This window comes from Neofelis nebulosa, chromosome 9, assembly GCF_028018385.1.
Source record: "Neofelis nebulosa isolate mNeoNeb1 chromosome 9, mNeoNeb1.pri, whole genome shotgun sequence".
NCBI classification, from domain to species: Eukaryota; Metazoa; Chordata; class Mammalia; order Carnivora; family Felidae; genus Neofelis; species Neofelis nebulosa.
In genome coordinates this window covers 6034815-6056340 of record NC_080790.1, presented here as the reverse complement: position 1 = coordinate 6056340, position 21526 = coordinate 6034815, and the positions used below count along the sequence as shown (strand labels likewise).

At 50.9% G+C, this 21526-nt stretch overlaps 1 long non-coding RNA gene across 2 annotated transcripts in view; it reads left to right on the top strand.

The window, feature by feature from the left end:
* LOC131484318 (uncharacterized) overlaps positions 1-20806 on the top strand; it is a 76228-nt gene extending 55422 nt beyond the window's left edge. The window contains exons 1-3 of one of the 2 annotated variants that reach the window (XR_009248162.1): positions 3442-4151; positions 15008-15245; positions 19508-20806. This is a non-coding gene — a long non-coding RNA (uncharacterized LOC131484318). Of the gene's footprint in view, positions 1-3441; positions 4152-15007; positions 15246-19507 lie in introns of those variants that run through there. The other variant, XR_009248163.1, reaches the window with a different exon arrangement.
* Positions 20807-21526: the final 720 nt, after the last annotated feature.

Genomic DNA, 21526 nt, shown 5'->3' with positions numbered 1-21526 from the left:
TTGACCATGGGTCTAGGGGACTCAGGTGTATTTTTTTTTCTTTTTCATATTCTTTTTTTTTTTTTAATGTTTATTTATTTTTGAGAGGGAGAGAGAATGTGCGAGCGGGTGAGGGGCAGAGAGAGAGAAAGAGAGAGAGAGAGAGAGAGAGAGAGAGAGAGAGAAGAGCCAAAGTGAGCTCTGCACTAACAGCAGAGGGTCTGATACAACACTCGCACCCACGAACCATGAAATCGTGACCTGAGCTGAAGTTGGACGCTTAACCGATGAGCCCCCTGGTCTCCCCTCCTTTCTTCTTTTTTTGTTGAGAGATCCAGGAGTAAAAATTCGAGAAGAAGCTGTTGCAAGATAGCCCTGTTGATTTTGTGGGTTTTTAAAATCATGGTGTCCCTGACTTCAGACTTTTTAGGGTGCTTTCTTTTTTGGGGGAGAGGCCGGGCTTGAAGAAAGCCCATCTCAAACTACTTGTCCTTGACGTAGCAGACAAGAGCAGCGCCGGGGGACTGGCCAGCTCTGAGGTTCTGAGGGAAGCTTTGAAGCTGCCACATGTTCTGTATCCGTTTCTCACCTCTTTTTCAACATCACCTGATTCAAATACAAATTATTTTTGCCATGCAGAGACACTTAGACACGTGAGGCGAAGCTTCACTTTTATGGGCTTATTTTTCAAGGGGAGACACGCGGATGCCTGCCAGATGACGGTCGCCTACCTTTGAATCATCTGGTCCCATCTCTAACTCGCTTGCACACCTCTTGCTACATGTTTTCCTGTTTGTAGAGGCATGCTGGTGTGTTGAAAGGATTTCACAAGAGCACTGGCCCATTTCTCCTCCAGTCCTGCCCGGATTTTATTGCCTGCTTTTGCTGATAAGAAATGCCCATGCAATTTAGGTCGAAACGGCATTGGGGAAAACGGGCAAAGCACCAAGTCTGGGGAGAGCGTCTTTAAAAAGAAAGTCGGTTTTGGCCTTTATAACCTTGGTACACTTTGTCCTCTTCACCAAGGATTTAATTCACAGGGCACACCGCTCAGAGTGGTAACCGTGCTTACTCGTTTGCCTGGCCAGTACTGGTTAAGACCCAGATGGCCAGGTGAAATTAGTAATAATTTCTCTGTTTGCTCCCCAAAATGGCCTACTTTGGACACTATGTTATGCGAGCGATCTGCTCAGAGCACAGAGTTTTTGGAACAGTCTTTCCTTGTATTTGCATATTGCATTTACTTTGCATTTTCGTTTAATGTTTGTTTATTTTTGCGAGAGGGAGAAAGAGACAGAATGTGAGCGGGGGAGGGGCAGAGAGAGAGGGAGACACAGAATCTGAAGCAGGCACCAGGCTCTGAGCTGTCAGCACAGAGCCCGACGTGGGGCTCGAACCCACGAACCGTGAGATCAAGACCTTAGCCGAAGTTGGAAGCTTAACCAACTGAGCCACCCAGGCGCCCCGCTATTTGCATTTTCAAAGTTGCATCTTTACAGCTGACCTTGTGTGGGAAAACAATCCCATTTATTTCCAAGTCATTCATAGTTTGGTGACCAAATTGTTTGACCCCTGGCTCCTTAAAAAAAACCCGAAGTGTCAAAATGTGCCTGGTGTTTCTTGACCAGTTTTCAGTTGCAAACTGAGAATAGAGAAGTGTACTTGCCTGATTCCTCACACCCTCCGAGGTCGATGCAGCGAGAATAAAAATGATCTTTAGAGTTTAATGGGGGGTGGTGGGAAACGCTTGGGCATCGGGGTGCATCCGGGCAGCCTGCCTGACTAGAGGCCCTGAGGTGAGTTTGCAGCCAGGAGAAATGTCTGTGCCCCCGTGATGTTATAATGGAGCTTGTTTTTCTGTCTGGCTGTCTGCTGCATTTTATAATGTAATTTCCCCAGATCCTTGAGGAATGTTTCCTCACAAAGGCCTGCTCTTGCAACGCCCGAGGGAGTCGTTCTGTCTCGATTTTCCCCTGTGCTTTTTATTACCCCATGCTTGATGAACTTTTCCTGGCCATTTCAACTGTCAGCGTCTGAAGTCCACTAGCGAATGTTGGTTGGCTTTCTCTGCGCTAAACTGTGGCAATTATAGTTCTTAATCAGCATGAGAAATTTGAGGGAAAGGTAGGTCTTCCAAGAGTCTGTCAATGTAGCAGCAAGAAGTAGGTCTGGCAGAAAACGGAGGGAAACCATGGTCCATTCTATTCTTGTGGGACAGAATGTGGCATGGAAGGTCCCACAGAAATAAAGCCAAAAGGAAAAACAAACAAAAAAAAGATGCTGCATTGATTTCTCCCTTCGCTGCTATTGTTTATACTATACAATTGGCATTTGATCCATTCATTTTTGGGTTCATAAATCATTAATGGAATGCCTACTTCAGACCAGGCGGTGCCTAGGCATTATTCCAGAGACTTCTAGATAATTGTGAATGATTCTGGACTCCGAGATTAGTAGGATAACCAGCAATGAACTGCTCTTGGGGAATAGTCCCTGCAAGGGGAGACGGACCTGGGGTATTATGAAGGCCCAGAGGGGCACCCATCTTGGCCTGAGGAGGGCCTGGGAAGCTGAAAATTAAGTAGGGAGCCAGCTGGACAATTTACGAAGGCAAGCAAAAGGCCTGTCTTCTGGAATGATGTGTCTAGAGAACTGGAAAGAGTTCAGAAGGGCCAGAGGAAAGGTTCTTATGGAGCCTATGGAAAATTCATTCATTCATTCATTCATTCATTCATTCATTGTTTCATTCATTCCACAGTTATTTAAAAATTTTTTTAATGTTTATTTATTTTTGAGAGAGAGAGAGAGAGAGAGAGCACAAGCAGGGGAGGGGCAGAGACAGAGGGAGACACAGGATCCCAAGTAGGCTCCAGGCTCAGAGATGTCAGCACAGAGCCTGACGACATGGGGCTCGAACTCATGCACCATGAGATCATGACCTGAGCCAAAGTCGGACGCTTAACCGACTGAGCCACTCAGGCACCCCTATTCCACAGTTATTTACTGAGAGCCTGCTCGGTGCTAAATGCGAAGCTGGCCATTATGAAGACGGGGCCAGACAGGCAGATGAGACGATGAAGAGCCTTGTGCACCGGCAGGAGTATAGGCATTATCCAGAGAGCCGTGGAGACGTGTGGGAGGCCCTAACCACGAGATGACATGATTTGACATGTGTGTTGACTGTGGGGTGGGAGATGTGCTGGGGGGGATGCAGCCTGGAGGCAGAGGGGATGGACAGAGGAGAAATGAGAAGCCAGTGGCAGTTGGGGTGGAAAGGAGTTTAGGTTTTGAGTAAATCCGGTCTATTTACTGGCTGGACGATGAAAGGCAAGTCTCAGATGAGCATCTGAGTTCTCTTTGGGGTAATTGCCAGATGGTGATATCATTACCCAGATCAGGGGCAAAAGAGGAAAGGTTGGCAAAGATACTGAGTTCTGTTTTCAGCGGGTCTGACGAGTCCGGGGTAGCGGCCGGCATTGCAGGAGTGGGGGCGATGTGCCCCAGACTCGCGGGTTGGCCGGCTGGTGGCCTGGAGAGCGCCAGCCCTTTGGGAACCGGCTGGGGGCTCTCAGCCTGCAAATGATGAGGAAATCGTGGTGTGGATGAGATCACTCGGGAGGGGCACAGCAACCCACAGTGACTACGTCTGTGAACAGTGACTACGTGTGTGCTAAGTGCCCCACGAAACACTACACCCTTTCAGCCTCAGTAGGACCCTATGAGAGACTGCTGTCAGTCGTCCCCAGTTTACAGAGGCGCCCTCGGAGGCAGAAAGCAGTTAAGTAGCTTGCCTGAGGCTGCACAGCATGGAGGGCGAGTTGGGGCCAGGTGGAGTTTGGGGCACGAAGAGGGCAGGGCAGTACCCTGATGAGGGCCGGGGCAGGGAGGAACAAGTACAAGTCAGGGGGCAGTCCAGCTCTCTTTCACCTGGGAACCCCCGCCCCCCAGGTTCCCGGTCTGACCGCTGACCCATAACTGCTGAATGTTGATGCCCTGCCCTCCTTGCAGGGCAGGGAGACCATGTCTCAAGATCACCCTGTCTTAAGAGGGCACAGGATGTGAACGCAAGGTGCACGGCCCACAGCCTGTGAGACCTCCTGCTTCAAACCTCCAGGAAGGGAAGAGAGCTCTGTGCCTGGCTTTCTTCAAGCCCAAACCAACCTCCCATCTTGGTAGGTTGAAATCCTACTCACCCTGGAGGCTCATGATAAATGGCGACCTCTCTGAGAAGCTCTATAGACTCTTCCGGTCACACGGGGTCCCTCTCGTCTCTACAGTCCCCTGTTGCTTTGCACAATCAAATAACTCACTTCTTTCCACTCGTGTTTCGGTCTTGATGTCCTGGGCGGGGGGTGCGCGGGTGGGGAGGGCAGAAACTCTTCCTTATTTATTTGTGTGCCCTGCCTGTAGCAGGCATGTAATGTTAGTATCATTAGGTGCTCAGTGATTGGATTTGAATGAAGGGAGAAAAGGTCCTGGAAGCTTTTTTCCCCCAACTTTCCCCTTTATAGGTGATTTTGCAACTGAGCTATCCTTGTGGGCTATCCTGTTGCTTCTCTGTTCCTTCCCTGCATGTTCCCTGGGTTTTCTATTGCTTCCGCGTCAGCCTGACATGTTAGAATTGACTCCATCAGCCTGACATGTTAGGATTAGCTGTTCTGTGTGCCTGGGTCCTCCCCAGACTCCACGTCCTGGACGGCTGGGTTCTTACTCTTCTCTAACTGCCAAGCCCGGTACCTGTAACTCGTGCAGGCACGTAAGTGGCAGCAACGTGGGTGGGATGCTAGTCCCCCTCGAAGCCCCTCTCCAGTCATCCCTGGTTCATCCCCCCCCCCCCGCCCCCGTCCCCAACACACACACCGGGTTCTCCCCGGGGCAGTCAGCTGTACCCTTTCCTCCCATCCTAATGGGGGAGCAGGTGGCCCAGCCTTGCTCCATGCCCCTTCTGTGCTTTTCTGGGTCTTCCCAGGCCCAGGCTCACATATGATGCTACAGTGATATGGGCTTCAGCTCTGATCAAAGCTGAAAACCGCAGCTGAGGCCCGAACTGGCTGGTAAATGAGCAAAGACTCACTTCAGCCAGTTGGGCCAGCGTCTGCAAACAGCGGGTGCCAAGAGCCTTTGCCACAGTTACAAGTCAGAACCTTCTAAGCTGTTCCTTAAAGAGAGAGGCACCGTGGGGGAGAAGACGGCTGTGTTGCAGATGTAGGATAACATCGAAGAGGCTCCCTGTGACCGAGAAGAGAGCAGATGCATTTGTCACTGCTGATTTTCTGCCAGGTTACTCCCCGTCTCTTAATAAAGAGTGAAGGATAAGACAGAGGGGCGACAGGCAAGGAGAGAGCAGGCGTGTGTTTCGCTTACTTATTTCCAACGTAAACATCTCAAGCAAGCTCATTGGGGTAATGTTTTCAGTGAAAATACATATTTCTACTGGACACAGTGCAAGAATTTTTTGCTCATGGAATTTTCACTCAACAATAGGAAAAAAGATGTTTTCACACAGGCATTTTTAGCTCCATATACGGATTTGACAATGTTTCCCCCGATGCCAGCAGGACCGAGGAGTGCAGCTGCTTTGGAAATTTCAGAACCCTCAAAAAGAACCTCAGATGCATTTAAAAAAAAAAAAAATCCCTAAGTCACGTATTTAAATTGTGCTTTCTATCATTGTTCCCAACACTTGAGGACGCTCATTGGAGAGATCTGGGAGATCTCGGGTGAGAGGAACCTTCAGCATTCGGTGAGCCGGTGGGCTTTCTGCCTTTCACGGGGCATCGTGGCGAAATAGTCTTTTTGGCTACTTTCCCATCGTCTTCACCATAGATTTTACTCTCGGGGCCAAAGACACTGATGTTTGGGTGTTCAGAACAGAAAGACGATCTGAATATGAAACTCCTGTGCCTTTGTAGTACACGTAGTGAAGCCTCACCGCTACAATCCAAGTCAAAAGCCACCCAGCACGTCTCCTCTGTCTTCTGGGATTTCTGGTCGGCTTAATACATCGGTGCGAAAACACACGGTCAGAATCAAAGAAAGACAGGGCCTTTATTCCACGTGACGGTGTTTTGAACCAGCCCAGTGGTGACCATCGCCACCGGGCTCAATGCAATTGATTGGCTCATAGAAGAGAATTGTATGACCTCCCTCTTACAATCATGCTGGAACTTTCCCTGGGGCCTTGAGATTGTCTCAGAGATGACTCAGCTCTCTCACGGTTGTATGTTTTTTTTAAAGCTTTTTTCACTCGGGCTTCACATTGGTTTTCTCTCTCAGTTCCTTCTAGGTAATCTTATTATCTTCCAAATGTAAAACTACCCTGCTCAATTTTAAATTAATTTATATGCCGCAGATTTGTTTTAGGTGGCTTTCTTTAATAGTGCCATCTTGCAGGGAGGGATCATGCTGACCTCTTAGAGCCCGTCCTGGGATTAATGGGCAATTGAGTTCACACGCAATAAAACCTTCTCAAATATTCACATTAACTGATAGATGCGGCTTGAGTGAAGATAACCTCACTGTGAGGACAGAACAAGAGGCCCTCATTGGCTTTGCTGTCCCACGCATGTGGGTGGTAGGTGTGGAGAGGGAGAGTGACCTCTCCTTAAGTCCTTCTTGATTTTTAGGGTGACACCTGTTGAACTTTGACTCGATGTTACCTTTTCCAGTCACCTGAATTGGTACCGTCGCTGGGATCTGTATTTAACATAACCAGGTAAATCAGATCGGACTTTCTTTGGATGGTTCAAGTAGGGGTTGGGAAGGTCACTTTGCTTATGTTGGGAGCTGGAAGGAGTGGACCTCATGAAAAAGCTCCCATCTCGAGGCCCCAGAAGTGCTTTCAGTGCGTCGCTGGATCCGGGAAAGCGAGGACGGGAGAGGTCACTTCGTGGGAACAAGCTGCTGGCTGCTGTGGGAGAGATCGTGACGTCAGGAGGAGCTGGGAGTACGAGGACACGTGAGTCGCACGGCAGTGATGAGTGGAAGCACGAAGCTGGCCATAGGATGCCCCGGAGTGTGGCCAGATGGGCAGCTTGGAGCCTCCAGCCCGAATGGACATGAGCTCGGGCCGGGGGCAGGGAGGGGGCTGACTGGTGTGTCAGGGCTGTGCGAGGGGAGTGAACTGCAAGGGAACTGCAAGCTCGGGACCGTCCAGAGACCCTCTTGTCACGGCGGGGCCGCGGCTCACAGCCCGAAAGGACGGCGGGCCACCAGCCTCACAGGACAGCTTCAGATACTGAGGCCATTCCTAGAGGAGATTTTGGCTCAGACACAGGTTCAAAAAGTCCGCTCAAAGACACTGTTTTTGGGATCCCCAAGAGGAAAAGGCAACTCACCTGCGTTTGCTGCCTGGCCCGACGGTGCCACTCGTCACCGAGAAGACAGGAGGGTTAGGATTGAAAGCGAAAGCCGGGAATGCTCAGAAAGGACAAGGAAGTGGGGGAAGTTAAGAGGAAAGGAGCCAACCACACACAGACGCGAGAATAGAAGTGGGTGGGACAATGCCTGGAACGAATGCCGGTGGGTTTCTATTGTGGGAACTCGCTTCGAGACAGGATCTCCTGCTACCGCCTCTCTTAGGCTTGGTTTCAGACGTCATTGGTCAAACTGTAGTCGTAATTTAAGGGAGCCCAGGCACACCGCAAAGTGGCTCTCCAGCACTTGGACACCCTTACGCTTCGGTGTTGCTTCGTTGACAAGATTCTTAAATGCCTGGACCATTTCTTTTTGAGCCATTGGGGAGATGATCATTTTCCCTCTTGAGTACTCCTCCCACTCAGATCTTTTCCATCACTGGAGACTGGGGGTAAGGGGAATAACTGGGTTTGTTTCCAAAGTGACCAAGCCAGGGTTGGTCTTGGGGAAGGGCACCCTGTTTCGCACCAGATGCCCAAAGGTCAAGAGTTCATTGATTTCCCTCCATTTATGCCAAGTAGATGGTACCTAAGCCAAAGGGCAGAGCAAAGTTTCTGTTAGAAAAGGAGGCTAACATCAAGTTTCCAACCAGTGGATTTGGAGCAGAGACCCTGGATGTCTGTCTGTCTTCCGCGGATGTCCAAGATTTATCAGCCGACTCAAAAAGAGAGCCTGTCTGTGTCAGGAAACGCTGATAACCAAGGGATCTGTGGACAACAGGGCCACGTACCCCCAGGACAGGTGATGGAAGGGACACAGTCTGGTAGGATAAGAGGCACTGGGTGAATCTCTGATTTACAGTCGCCAGTTGGCCCACGACCAGGAATCTGGGTGGAAGGGGCAGGAGGGAAGAGGTTTGTTCTACTGAGTTACGCTCTCTCCAAATGGTGCCTGAAAACTTACTGAAATGAGCTGGTGAGAGTCATGAGTGAAAACAGAAGCCATGGGCAGGATGCGTTTGCAGTCGTCACAGGGACTGCTCCAGCACCCCGGTGGGGACTGAGGTCGCCTCTGTCGCAGAGGTCACAGAGCATTCCAGCTTCACGGATGCTGTCCCAGCCCCCTGGAGTAACGGACAGCCCGCTGCAGGAGCCCTGGCGCTGGAAGCGGTGATGACTGTAGATGTGAAAGACAACACCCTCCTTCCTCTGAGCGCACTTGGCTGGCACATCCTGTTCCACGGGAATGGTGGCGCTCTGTGAGTGGGTTCACAGGGGAGCCCTGTTATAAGGTGGTCCTGTATCCTTGCCCGTGGGCAGCCACTGGCCACTGCGTCTGGAGCCCCAGGTTGGGAACGGGTCCTGTCCCCACTGCGGTGGGGGGAGGGTGGGGGCCCAGAGACAAGGCACAGATGCTCCAGGATCCTCGGGGCCCAAATGTGCAGGTGCACATGTTGGGGACTTTGCTAGAAGGGCAGGCAAGGCGCCTCACTTTCAGGAGGGTCCAGAGTGCCTGTCATTTACCAGCTCCCTCCCCTTGTTCCCAGGCAGCCCCCCCCCCGCCCCCCTCCCGTCCTCATCTCTGCTTGGTTCCCTTCAACCCAAGTCTGTATCAAGCCCCTCGGGGTGTTCTGGCTTCAGTGCACTTTTTCCTGGCCTAAATATGTGCTTTTTGGTGCCCAGGACTTCCGGTTTCACTCTGCCTTCCAGCTTTGCACCCCGTGGGTTAAAGACACCCCCTCTTTCAGCCAGGCCCCCAGGAGAGCAGCCCCCCGCCCCCTTCAAGCTCCGTCTGCCAGGTCTGCAGCTGGAGAAGGGAGGGAGGGAGGCTCACGGGTGGAGAATGAATTCCCCAAGAAACAAAGGTGATTCTGGAAACTCCTGCCTCTTACAGTCTGGGAGTAGAGGTGCCCGATTCTGGTCCTGTGGTATCACCCACTACATCAAACCCCAAAGTTGATACAACGCAGGAGAGCCACAGGCATGAGACTGGTGGGGAATGAACGCGAGGAGAGAGGGGCCAGAGGGCAGCCTGGTCCAGAGAGGAGAAGGCTCAGCAAACTGTCATCCAGACCGACACCAGGTGCATTTAGAGTCGGGGAAGTGACCCAAGGCCACGGCCGGTGGACTGTGACAGGCGCTGTGTTAGATGCTATGTTTGGGCGGGAGCACTGATCGCATCCGGCTGATGAAGGAATAGCGCTCCGGGGGTAAGCCTGTCGCTGTGCCGCGGAGGGCAGACGCGAGCTTGTGGCCTGGGTCTGGTCCCCTTCGTGTGAAGGAAGGACTCTACCTCTAGCTGAGACCCGCCAGCCCCGCGCCAGACGGAGTCATCTGGTAACGCTCAGGGGCAGACACTGCTCAGCATTGCTTCCTGCCTTCTTTTCAGAGCAATTAAACGCGATCCAGTCGGGCTCCCAGGAACAAGTAATTTAAGACCGATTCCCGACCGAACAGGTAACTGTAAAATCGTGGGCTGCTCGAAACAGCTCACACGGTGAAGCGCAGGACAAAGTGAATAAAGTCGACTTAGAATTTAATAAGGCCTCTCTGGCACGCACCTTGAGCTGTTGAGCTGTGCGTTGCAATGAATCTAAATTTAGAGGGGAAATTAACGCACCACTTTGCAGTGAACTGTTGTCCTGTTACAGGCAGGCAACTGACACATACTATCTTCCCCACTAAAACCACAAAATTTACATTTTCTCGAGCATCTTGTCTTTGATTAGCTTTCCTGAGTGCTCTATTTTAAGAGCTATGCTGCCTTTTCATCCCATTTCTTTGCTACATGTGTATTTCCAGGATCTTCTACTTTTCCTTTATGGAAACGAGTTGGCCGCGCCGAGATTCTCTCGGTGTTCCCCAGGTATGGCGTAATTACTGGTTGCCAATTATTCTTCCGTAAGGGATACTCTAAGGCTTATTTTAAAAGCGTTTCTCCTCCGAAAACTGGCACAACACAAGGCCTTCGTGAGAGTCATGCCAATCCCAAAGGAGAGGCGTTCCTGTGCCAAAGGCTGAAGGCTGGAGGCCTCCTCGCCCCCAGACAAATGCTGGAGACTACAGAGGGGCCAGGGCTCAGGATGGCCCTTTTCGCTGCTGATTGGAGAGGGGAGAGAACGCAGTGAATGGTGCAGTGCTGAGAGGTGGTGAATCACTGCTCCGTTGGAAGGAAAATTGTAAAAGTGGGTATGTTTCTCCCTAGGGAGGCAGTTCTCAAATTTGAAAACTGCGAAAGTGGATCAAATATCTGAAGAGGGCGAATGGAGAGCATAAGTCATTCATCTATTCATGCAAAGATGCAGGGCAGTGATCTGAAGGACGGGTGAGAGCTGATGAGGGAGAAGGTGAGTAAGAGTGTTCTCAGCACAGTGAGCAGCGTGGATAAAGGCCCTGTGGTCAGAGGGAGTAAGTAAGGCAAGTGGGAGGAATTGCAAGGCCAGTGTGTTTGGAGGTCTTAGAGTGAATCTTAGGAACCAGAAGGTATAGGGTCTTATGTGTCAAGTTCAGAAGTTGTGTTTTACCTTAAGAGTGCTAGAAAGCCAGTGAAGGTCTTCCAGTGGAGTGTGTTCATGCAGGTGCATGCGTGTGAGTATGTGGGCAGGTTGGAGCGGGGATAGTTATCATGACTTGATGTGTACTTGGCTGGATCCCTTCCGCTGTAGGTCAGAGAGCTGAGTGGATGGAGGAAGGCTAGTGGCCATCTACTGCAGCTGTCCAGGTTGGACACGGAAGGAATTTGGGCAAGAGTATGGTATGGAGATTGGAAAGAAGTGGATGGATCTGCGTGTCAACTGTAGGGTTTGGCGATGGTTTGCTTACCAGCCATTGGAAAGAGCAAAGGGTAAAGAACGACCTGTGGACTCCGCCCCCACAGCCAGGTAAATGGTGGCCATTCCCTGAGCTGGCCAAAGGGTGCTCAAAGGGGACGAGGATTAGGAGGGGGGTCATGGATTCAGATCACGTTTCAGGTGTCTGTCTAAGTTGTCTTTGAGGTGTCCTAAGGAGAGGACAGCCAGGCACCGAGGTGGATCTGGAATGCAGAAAGCTTCGGGCTGAGTCGTGCGTTCTGCGGGGTCCGTGCTGGGAGGTGGCTGGATCTGAGTGCGACTGAGCTTTCCCAGACAAAGGGTCCAGCAGGAGAGGAGGGGCATCTGGACTTGAGCCTTCAGGAGCTCTACCAGCGAATGGCTTGGGGAAAGTCAGCAAAGGAGACGGAAACGGTGAGACCGGACAGGCAGCAGGTGGACAGAATAAGACAGGGCTTCCAGGGTCAGAATACGGTGGGTGGTGCTGAAGACTGCTGTGGGGTTAAATTAGATGAGGGAGGAGCATTTTTGGCTGAAGCGGTTGGTATTTTTTGATCATGCTAGGATTTTGCAGAATAAGCCTTCCAGGTCATACCAGAAAAGACTCTTTCTTACAGAGGCAGAATTAAAGGAGGTAATCTCAGCCGAGCACTGGTACACTCAAGGCACTCAAGTACAGAGGACGATTTCTCTTATTTTCTACAAGAAGGACGGTTTATAATTGGTACATCCAAGGTTTTCACCCTTGGCACTGCGGACACTCGGGGCAGGAGGATTCCCAGTCATGGGGGCTGTCCTGTACACCATAAGATGTCTAGAAGCATCCCTGGCCTCCACCCACGAGACACCAGTATATCCTCCCTCCCCAGGAGTAACAAGAAAGACACGATCCACACCTGGGGAGCAAAAATCTGCCAGCTGCCCCCCCCCCCCCACTTTGGGACTTATGCTTCACGACAAACTTTTGTTAATATTTATGAAGAGACTTAATGCCTTTTGGTGTCAAAAAAAAAAAATCTAAATGAACATTGCTAGCAGGATGGTACCCTGTCTCCCAAAGCGTATAATCTCCCTTTTGGGGTTACCACACACTGACATCAGCATTTATCTTTGACACCCTGTGCTATTGAAATTCTTGACGCCTGAGAGCTGACTTCAGCAAACAAATTTAACAGCCTAGTTAAAACCAAATAGTTTTATAGAGAGGCTGTAACTTCTTTTTTTTTTTTTAAGTTATAGCAGGACAGATTAGGGAGGCAGACAATAAAAGTCCTGTGGTTGCTCATATACTGTATACTTCTGCAGAGAAGGAATGCACTAACACCAGCCTCAGAGGCGGCCCGGGATGACTGCGTTTCTAGAATTCAGGGCTCCTTTCTCTCAGCCCTCCTCTGTGCCAGAACAAAGGGCAGTTTAATTTCCTGCTATACTGCGCAGTTTTACAGGAGCATTTGTTGAATAATTTTTTTTTTTTTTTTACCCTAAACGAACTAGTACAAAAATCATGCTAATCAGTTCCGATGGGATGCTGTGAGAAAGGGCGGACTTCTCAACGGGATGGGGTGGCATTGTTTTTCCAAGAGAAGCCAATGATGCTGGAACAGGAGCTCTGGACTGTTTGGGCCACCCACAAAAAGAGACTCCTGAGCCCCTGGAAGAGGAATCACAGACTGTCTTACTTTTTCTCTAAACGAGTCAGAGAAGACTGTTCTTTTGTTTCACAAGGTGTGCGTGTGAGCTAGTAGCTCATGGCTCCATTTCTGGGTCGATTCAGCCTCATCATGTTACAAATACGGAGCGTTCTGGATGGATATCATGGAGAATCTGCTATAGGATTATAATCCGGAATCACAAAGGACATAATGAAGGAAGGGGGAAGAGGGAAGGGCTAGTTTTTATAAGCCTCTTCTTGGCAGCCGTGGCCCACTGGAGGGCAGAGTTCTTCAAGTGTCTTCACAATGGTGTGCAAGAAGTTATCTTCATTCTCACGAGGACAGTGGAAACCACCTCATGGGGTCATCTGGACCATGAGTCTCTTGATGGGTGTATTTGTCAGGGTTTCCCAGAGAAACAGAACCAACAGGTATGTATAGATAGATGATAGATCTAAAAGGAATCGGTTCATGCAACAATTATGGAGTCCCATGATCTGGCATCTGGAAGCGGGAGACCCAGGGAAGCCCGCGGTGTAATTCAGGCTGAGCCTTCAGGGGAGCAGAGTGTGTAGATCCCAGTTCAGATCTGAAAGCCTGAGAAGCAGAGATCGGTGCCCTAGCCCACCAGTCAGGCCCAGTTCTGCCTCCCCCCACCTTCCTGTTCCACTCGGGTCCTGAAGAGATTGGATGATGCCCACCCACACTGGGGAGGGCAGACTGCTTTCCCGAACCTACCAATTCAAATGCTCATTTCACCTGGAAACATCCTTGCAGACGCACCCAGAAACGATGTTTAGCCAAATATCTGGGGCACCCCATGCTCCAGTCAGGGTGACACATATAATTGACTATCACAGTGAGTCTTTTGGGAATGCTGTTCTGATTCCAGGAATGCCAGGATTTCTATCATGGAATAGAGGGGCTTTTTGCTGAAAGAGCCCTGTAGAGCTTCAAATGCAAGGAGGTTGTGGGAACAGAGGAGGAAGGTAAATCCCAGAAAGGTGATGGGACTTGACCCAAGTCGCACGCTAAGTAGAGACAGAGGGGGACCAGGGCCTCGATCTTTTTTGACCCCTAAGCAGTGTGCTCATCACCTTGGGCTGACCGTTTCGTGTGATCCCCACAGAAGACAAAATGGCGAAACGGCAGAGGAACTCTGGGCAGCTGAAGCCCCTGGGTGGGGCAGGGGTGGGGGTGGGGTCAGCCTGCTTCCATTGGGCCATATGGTTGTCACTCCCTTGAGCCCCGTGACTGAGCTGTGACGTGATAGCGCTGCCATCTTTGTGCCCCATCCAACGACCACACTGCTTCTCTCCTTGTGCCATCGATCTTTGCCGTAGAGACACCCGCCATTCGCGTCTTAGAAATTAGGTCATTACCTCCTCCAGACACTGGCATGTGATTTGAGCGAAAGCCTCCTCAGACAAGCGTAAACCCGCAGGTGAGGTCCTCTGCGTCAGGACACTCACACGGTGAGGGTAAAGCGTGGATTCGACCGGGAAGGGCAGGAGACAGCCGTCCGCACCTCCCTACCTCAACTTCCCTTCTGCCTTCTACTTCTTCCTTCCCGCCTGCTGACCTCACGACTTCCCCCAAACCTAACTGACGAGCCAGAAACCCACAGGGAAGCCTGTGGCCTGCAGAGGGGAAGGGAGCCGTCCTATTTCTGGTTCTGGAAGATGGCCCCCATGGAGAGCTTCCGCGAATGACCCTGCTCATTGTAGTCGGTCACCTTTCCAGGAGAGGGTCCTGGGGCCCCAGCCTGGAACGAGTTACCCGGGAACAAGAAGGGCGCACAGCTTCGGCCTGGCTTAGCGGCTGGAGCCAAAGCACAGGAAGACATTGGCAATGTATACCTTGATTTCTCATTTTCACTATTTTTGTCACCACGTTTAGAAGGTTCAGCCTATTTAAAGGGGGGTCCTCTTTGCTTCACGAATGTGAATTTCTTGCAGAGAAAGTCCAGTTACTCAGTACTAGCCCTTCATCCTGGGCTCTCCGGCATTTTCACACAAATTTTTACAAACCGACCAATGTTTGTGGGACATGGAATACAGGCTATCTGTTGCGGACATCGCAGGGAGGGGGCGACACAGCCCTGCCTTCACGGGGTTTCTAATCTAGAAGGAAAGTCAAACTGAAGCCAGGATAAGTTGACTAACAGTGAAGAAACTGTGATTTAAAATGTTCTTTTTGTTTTCTTTTTAAGCTTATTTGTTTGTCTTAAGAGGGAGAGAGAGGATCCCAAGCAGGCTCTGCGCTGTCAGCTGGGAGCCCGACGTAAGGCTCGAACTCACAAACCCGGAGATCATGACCTGAGCCAAAATCAAGAGGTGGACGTTTAACCGACTGAGCCACCCAGGTGTCCTGAAGAAGCTGTGATTTAAATAATAAGGATTTCTTGGAGCAGCAAAGGGCCAGAGGCCGACAGGGCTGTGCTTTCTGAGGTGAGCAGTGGCCATCTGGGATTCCAGGATTTGAACTCACTGGGTGCAGGATAAGCAGAGAAGCAGGTATTCTTTTAATCTTTTTTTAAAAGTGTTTTTATTACTTCTGAGAGAGAGAGAGAGAGAGAGAGAGAGAGAGAGAGAGAGAAAGCAGGGAAGGGGCAGAGAGAGAGGGAAACACAGAATCCGGAGCAGGCTCCGGGCTCTGAGCTGTCTGCACAGAGCCTGACGTGGGGCTCGAACTCACGAGCCATAAGATCATGATCTGAGCTGAAGTCGGACGCTTAACCGACTGAGCCACCCAGGCACCCCCAGAGGAAGGTATACTTTAGACAGATTCCTTCTTCCTCAGAAGGTCATGGGCTCTGTGAAGTGGGGACTCTGGTATAACGTCACCTCTGAGGCTGTTGCGTGTGTGAGGAATGAGTTAATATGCGTAAAGCTCCTGGAACAGCACCTCCCCATGGCAAGGCCAGGCTAAGCTGGCTGTTACGAGGCCCCTGCAAGACAGGGACTTTTATCACAGTGTCACATAGGAGGAAAGCAAAGTCGTGCTCACGTGAATCACGCAGCTGGAACCCAGGTCTGGCTTGGCACCCCCTCCGCCCGGAATTCCTGCCCTGGAAGATATATCAGCACGCCCCGGGAAGGTGTTTAAATAACGACTTTAATTTTCAGGCGATAAAGATGCCCCATTGTAGGGTTGACCGCAGAGTCAGTGTCAAGAGAGAAACAAGCTTCAGGGGGTTTTCTGTGCGGCACTCAAGGCCACGGAAACATTTCCTTCTTCCTCTTGTGTATTTTTCCCGTCAGGTCGAGAGAGTGCTCTTCCCTGTCAGTGCTAAAGAAACAAAAAATTAACCTTTTCTTCCCTCCCCAAATACACCTTATACTCCAGAAGCCTTCTGCAGTGCCAATGCCCTGGGGCACGAAAGTACACTTACGGGGAAGGGTGCCCTGAGGCTCATTCAGGAAAGAACTGTTTCCTTCCAAATGTGGACTTACGGGTGCTTCGCATCTGACTCGTTTCTGATTATCATGCTAACAGCTTATGTCTTCCATACATGTCTCCTCCAGCCTGAGCCTCCCGCATCTTTCTCGGTGGCATCCCTGCATCCCGTGTCCCAGGCCGGAGACCTGGCACGGTTTGCTGTCTTCTTCCCCTTGCCCCCAGCCCCCGCCTCAAGTGGCTGCCAATTCCTGCCCCTCCGGTCTCTCCCAAGCTTTCCCTCTGGAGACCATCCTTCAGGACACACCCCCACTGGCCTGTTAGTGTGCTTGTCAAGGATGGGGACAGGTGTGGGGGGGGGAACTTCTGGGGACAGAAGTCCCCCAGCTCGCCTCCCAGGCCTGGGTCTGCCCCAAAGCTGGGCACAGCGGATGGGAGATGGGCTGATGGGGGGGACACCTCGGAAACAGCGAAGACCGGCGGTGCTGGGGTGGGAAGGGAGGAGGGCCGGGCAAGTGGGCTCAGCCAGGACCCCACCTCGGCATACGGCCGGCCGGCGGGGCCCTCTGCCACCTGTGCACTAGGATCTCAGGGCCTCCCGGACAGCAACTCTCTGTATTTGTTCCCCGAGACCTGACCCTGGGGCTGGACCCCTAGTTGGGCCTGAGAGAATTAGGTTGAAGCTAATGGAGTTCTGGGCACCCCTCATTTCCATTGGCAAGGAATACACTCGATTTGGGAGCTTCAGGTCTGCGTGGGCTGAAGCTTCTTTGTCTCACGGGGACTTCCAGCTCCCACGGATTTGCTTTAGGGGGACCTGCTTCTCACCCTCCTTCGGCACTTTCCCAGGGGCTAGTGAGCGTTTGAGACTAGCTGTTCCCTATCGAAATGCACTGTCTGTTCTGACTGAGCACGCCTTGCTTTTTTGCCTAGTAGCCGTTATTCAAAGGACTCCTCTCCCGGAGCAAATTTGCCTAGCCCCCCTGCTGGGTAGTATTTCTTTTCTTTTTTTTTTTTTTTCAGGAGCACTTACCTCCTCAGAGCAGGGTTTGAGATGGGGACTACAGGAGACAACCACTGAGTGCTCAGCAGCCCTAAAATCTCATGATTCTTTGATTCTAAACAAAGATTTCCTTATAAGGAGCTTGCTTAGGGTAGGAGAATTCTGCCTGGAGCTATCCCTGTGACCTGTGGCAGGCTGTGACCCCAGAGGGAGCTGGCCTCCTGGAGTAGCCTACCAGGTCCCGGGGAGAGCTCAGGGCTTGCCCTGGGGATGAGGGCCGCAGGCCTAAGGAGCACAGGCTGATTTTTAAGGTGTAAGAGATTCCAAGTCCTGTTTGGCCTGGCCACTTGTCCCTCCCGAAAGCAGCAGGGCAGCCCAGGAGGACCCTTCCCTCTGCTGCATGAAACGTGTTGCCTGCTTTGGCCAGATGTGACCCTTTTTCAACCTCGAGGGCCTGCAGCGGGTTCAGCATCTCTTGGCCCTCGGACGCAGACCTGCAAGGGTGGCCGTTACCGTTCGGTCCCAGCTGTCTCTTTCCGGCTCTGCCCTGAGTCCCTGCCTTGGGGCTCCAGTCCCCAGGCCTCAGGGATTCCGTTCGGGCTCCTCCGATGGCACGTGTCAGGGGACCTCGGACTCTGGGAGGCAGCTGAGATCTTGTCGCGCTGGCTGCGAGCCTTGAAGCCACAGCAAGACCGTGCCGTGTTCTCCAGAAAGAAAAGCAAATCTTTCCTTGTACTCCACCTCTCGCAGATGTCTGGAGGGAAGAAGTGAGGTGTGGTGCGTGCAAGCTCCCCTACCCTCGGGGTCACCCTCTGCGTCCAGACGCCCGGTGATCCTGTCTCCTGAATCAGCTGGGCAGTCCCCGCACACCCCATGCCCTTCCTCTGGAACTCTCTTTGGTTGGGCGGACCCACCCCACGCACCCAGGCATCTGTGCCTGACTTCTCTGCACCCGCTGGGGGTTAGGTGTATGTCCCTGCAAGGCTACTCAGCCTCACTCTGACTCAGTTTTCTCACCTGTAAAAGGGGAACTCACAAGGCCATCCCTCTTTTGCAGGTAAGTGCCAGGCATGTAGCAAATTGTAGCAACTGCCCCAAATTTTGTGTGTTTCCATGCCCATGAACAAGGCAGCGCCTCCACTCTCCATCGAGTGTGAGTGAATCCGGCCCACGTCCCCGAGCCTTTTCTCACGTCCCCCGCAGATTCGGTTCTATGCTCTACCTGGGCTTCAGGAGGGAGGGATCATTAAAAATTTTTTTTTCTTAATTAGAAAAAAGGGGGCACCTGGGTGGCTCAGTCGGTTAAGCCTCTGACATCGGCTCAGGTCATGATCCCACGGTTTGTGAGTTCGGTCCCCGCGTCGGGGTCTGTGCTGATGGTTCGAAGCCTGCTTAGTATTCTCTCTCTCTCTCTCCCTCTCTCCCTCTGCCTCTCCCCCATTTCACACTCTCTCTCAAAATAAATAAACTTAAAAAAAAAAAAAGAAACAATAGGAGTTAAATACTATTTACAGCTTCTCACTGCTTCAACAGTTTCTGGCCCCTTTGGAGGAGACGGGGGTGGGAATGTCGCATCAGGCTTGCTCTGGAGCTGTTATTACCGTCCACGCTGTCACGTAGTGGTTTGTCCTAGATGCCTCTGTCCTACGGGAGTGTCAGCTGGTCGGAGCGGAAGGAAGGCGGGAATACATGAATGCTACGGTGCCCGAGGTACTTGACCCAAGATTTTCAAAGTGATTAAAACAGCCAGCTGTGCTCTCTCCTCTTCCAGTTAGGGTTGAGAGTCTTCTGTTGGGCAACAATTTATTTCTTTCCATTTGAAGAATCTTGTGACTGCAGCTGTCTCAGATTTTTTCAGAAGAATAAATTTTGTATCACTTTTTCCTAGGAGTGTTGGGAGGAAGGTTTGGGGTGTGGACTTTCTGGTTAAAAATTGAGGGCGCGAAGGGGTCGGATTGTGTATTTTCTGACGGCTCAGTTCCTATTTATGGTACGGGGATGACTTTCTTCCCCAGGAGCCAAGCTGGAATTTCAGTTGATTGACCAAGGGGGAAGTAATTCATTCCCTTCTGCCATCTCACCCTCTTTTCTCCGGGGCTCTCTCTTCCTGTTCAGTTTCTATTATGAACTTTCTTTGTCAAGGACGTTTCTCATGATTAAGTGCTTATACCTGCTGCTTCCCAACATATCTGTGTGGATAGATTTAGGACAGATCAAAATGCTAAAAATAGCCTGGTTTCCCTTTACTCCGGACAGAAACCTAAGGAAGATTTTTCACTGACGGCCTCTGACTTGTTTCCATTATTACAGAATTGTCCATCTTTGTGCTCTATAGTCCTCTGGAAGTCCAGATCTTCCTGGTATTAAAGAAAACATGAAAAGCTGGAGGAAACTACCTGGCACCACCTAATCCTTTCTGTTTAATAGAGATTGAAGATAGTTGGCCATCTGGAAAAGACACCGGGAAACAGAGGGGACTTTGTCCCTGAGCTGGGCTCTGAGCCTTTATGAAATGGGTCCTGATATCAAGAAGAATGTCTTGCTTGAAGCCAGTTTCATTCGGGGTGAAGTCTGCACTTGAAGTTCCTCTGCTGACCTGACTCTGTGTGCAGGTGGGGCGGGACGGATGGAGAACCTTGGCCAACAGCCCACCCACCTTGGGTCCCTTTCTGTAACCACGAGGGCTACGTGGAACTACAACTGTAGGTCTTGTGGAAGTGAAAACTGTAGTGGTCCCCACCCCCCATGTTTATTTTGGGGCTTCTGGTTTGGGACTCACCTCACCTATCTGAAGGACTGGCTTGAAGTGGACTTATTTGGGACCTTTCTTTAGAGAACTCAAAAGCCTTTGTTTGTAGCCATATCTTCTTTGATAATACCTACTGACATTAGAAGCAGAGATAGCTTCAACGACAGTTTTCCACAACTCACGTTTTTTTGTCCCAACCTCTGTGGTCGCTGGCAGAACTGCCCTGAGTTCAGGTCTCATTCCCAGAATGTAGCCTGGGTATAAAAACCTGGGGCCAGGAAGGTCTGAGCCACTGGCGGTTGGACCTGTGGTATGACCAGAGCTAAATCGAAACACAGATAGCAACTGCCCTCCTCACTCCCCCACCCTTTGGAAGAGCAGAAACTGAACTTGAAGCTGCTGAGAGCTATAAAGAGTGTTTAACTTCTTTTATTATTATTATTTTAAAGACAGCACACGCGAGTGGGGTAGAGGGGCAAAGGGGGAGAGAGAGAGAGAGAGAGAGAGAGAGAGAGAGAGACAGAATCCCAAGCAGGCTGCACACTCAGTGCAGAGCCTGACGTGGGGCTTTATCCCACGACCCTGGGATCATGACCGGAACCAAAATCAAGAGTCAGATGCTCGGGACGCTTGGGTGGCTCAGTTGGTTAAGCGTCCGACTTCGGCTCAGGTCATGATCTCACAGTTCGTGAGTCCGAGCCCCATGTCGGGCTCTGTGCTGACAGCTTGGAGCCCGGAGCCTGCTTCGTATTCTGTGTCTCCCTCTCTCTCTGCCCCTCCCCTGTTCATGCTCTGTCTCTTAATAATAAATAAACGTTAAAAAAAAGAAAAAGAGTTGGATACTCATCTGAGCCACCCAGGCGCCCCAAGAGTATTTAACTTCTGTTTTTTTTTTTTTCAATTCTGATTTTTAAATGATCCATTCTGAGGTTGTTAGAACATAATGTAGAATTTGATTAGAGTAAAACCAGAGTGACTTGTATAACTTGCTTTAACCCCTGCAGGTGCAATTGTGGTAATATCACTTCCAAGCTTCCAATTAATTTATTACACATGCACATGCTCTTCTGTAACCTGCCTCTTGAGGGTATCTTCCAAAATGTGTGTAAACTTGGAAGGAGGGATAACTTAGTCCAAAGACGGTCGGTTAATTCTGCTTCTAAATGTCAGCCGTAGAAGGAACTGGAAAGTTGCTCAATCTCCACCATCGTACCTGCCCCTTACTATCACCTGGTGTCACTGCTGCAGATTATCCTGCAACAGCTCTATGGATGCTTGTCCATTATGCGTTGATGTTCTGTGTTCTCTGCCCTGCACAGGCTGGGATGATGGTTCATGGGTTGCCTCTCAGGGCACAGTTCTCTAGTTCACAAGGGTAAACATAAGCCAGGTGTTCCTGGAGCAGAGCACAGTGCCTGGATGCTGTGCTCTGAGGAGTTACCAGCACAGGCTATGCCAGAAGAGTCTTTCCTGACAAGCCTTAGGCCACGTATCGAAATCCAGCCAACAAGTAGACTCCTAATGACTTGCTAGGTGAATTTCTCTTTGGGACTCTTGATATCGCTTCTTACAGATCTTGG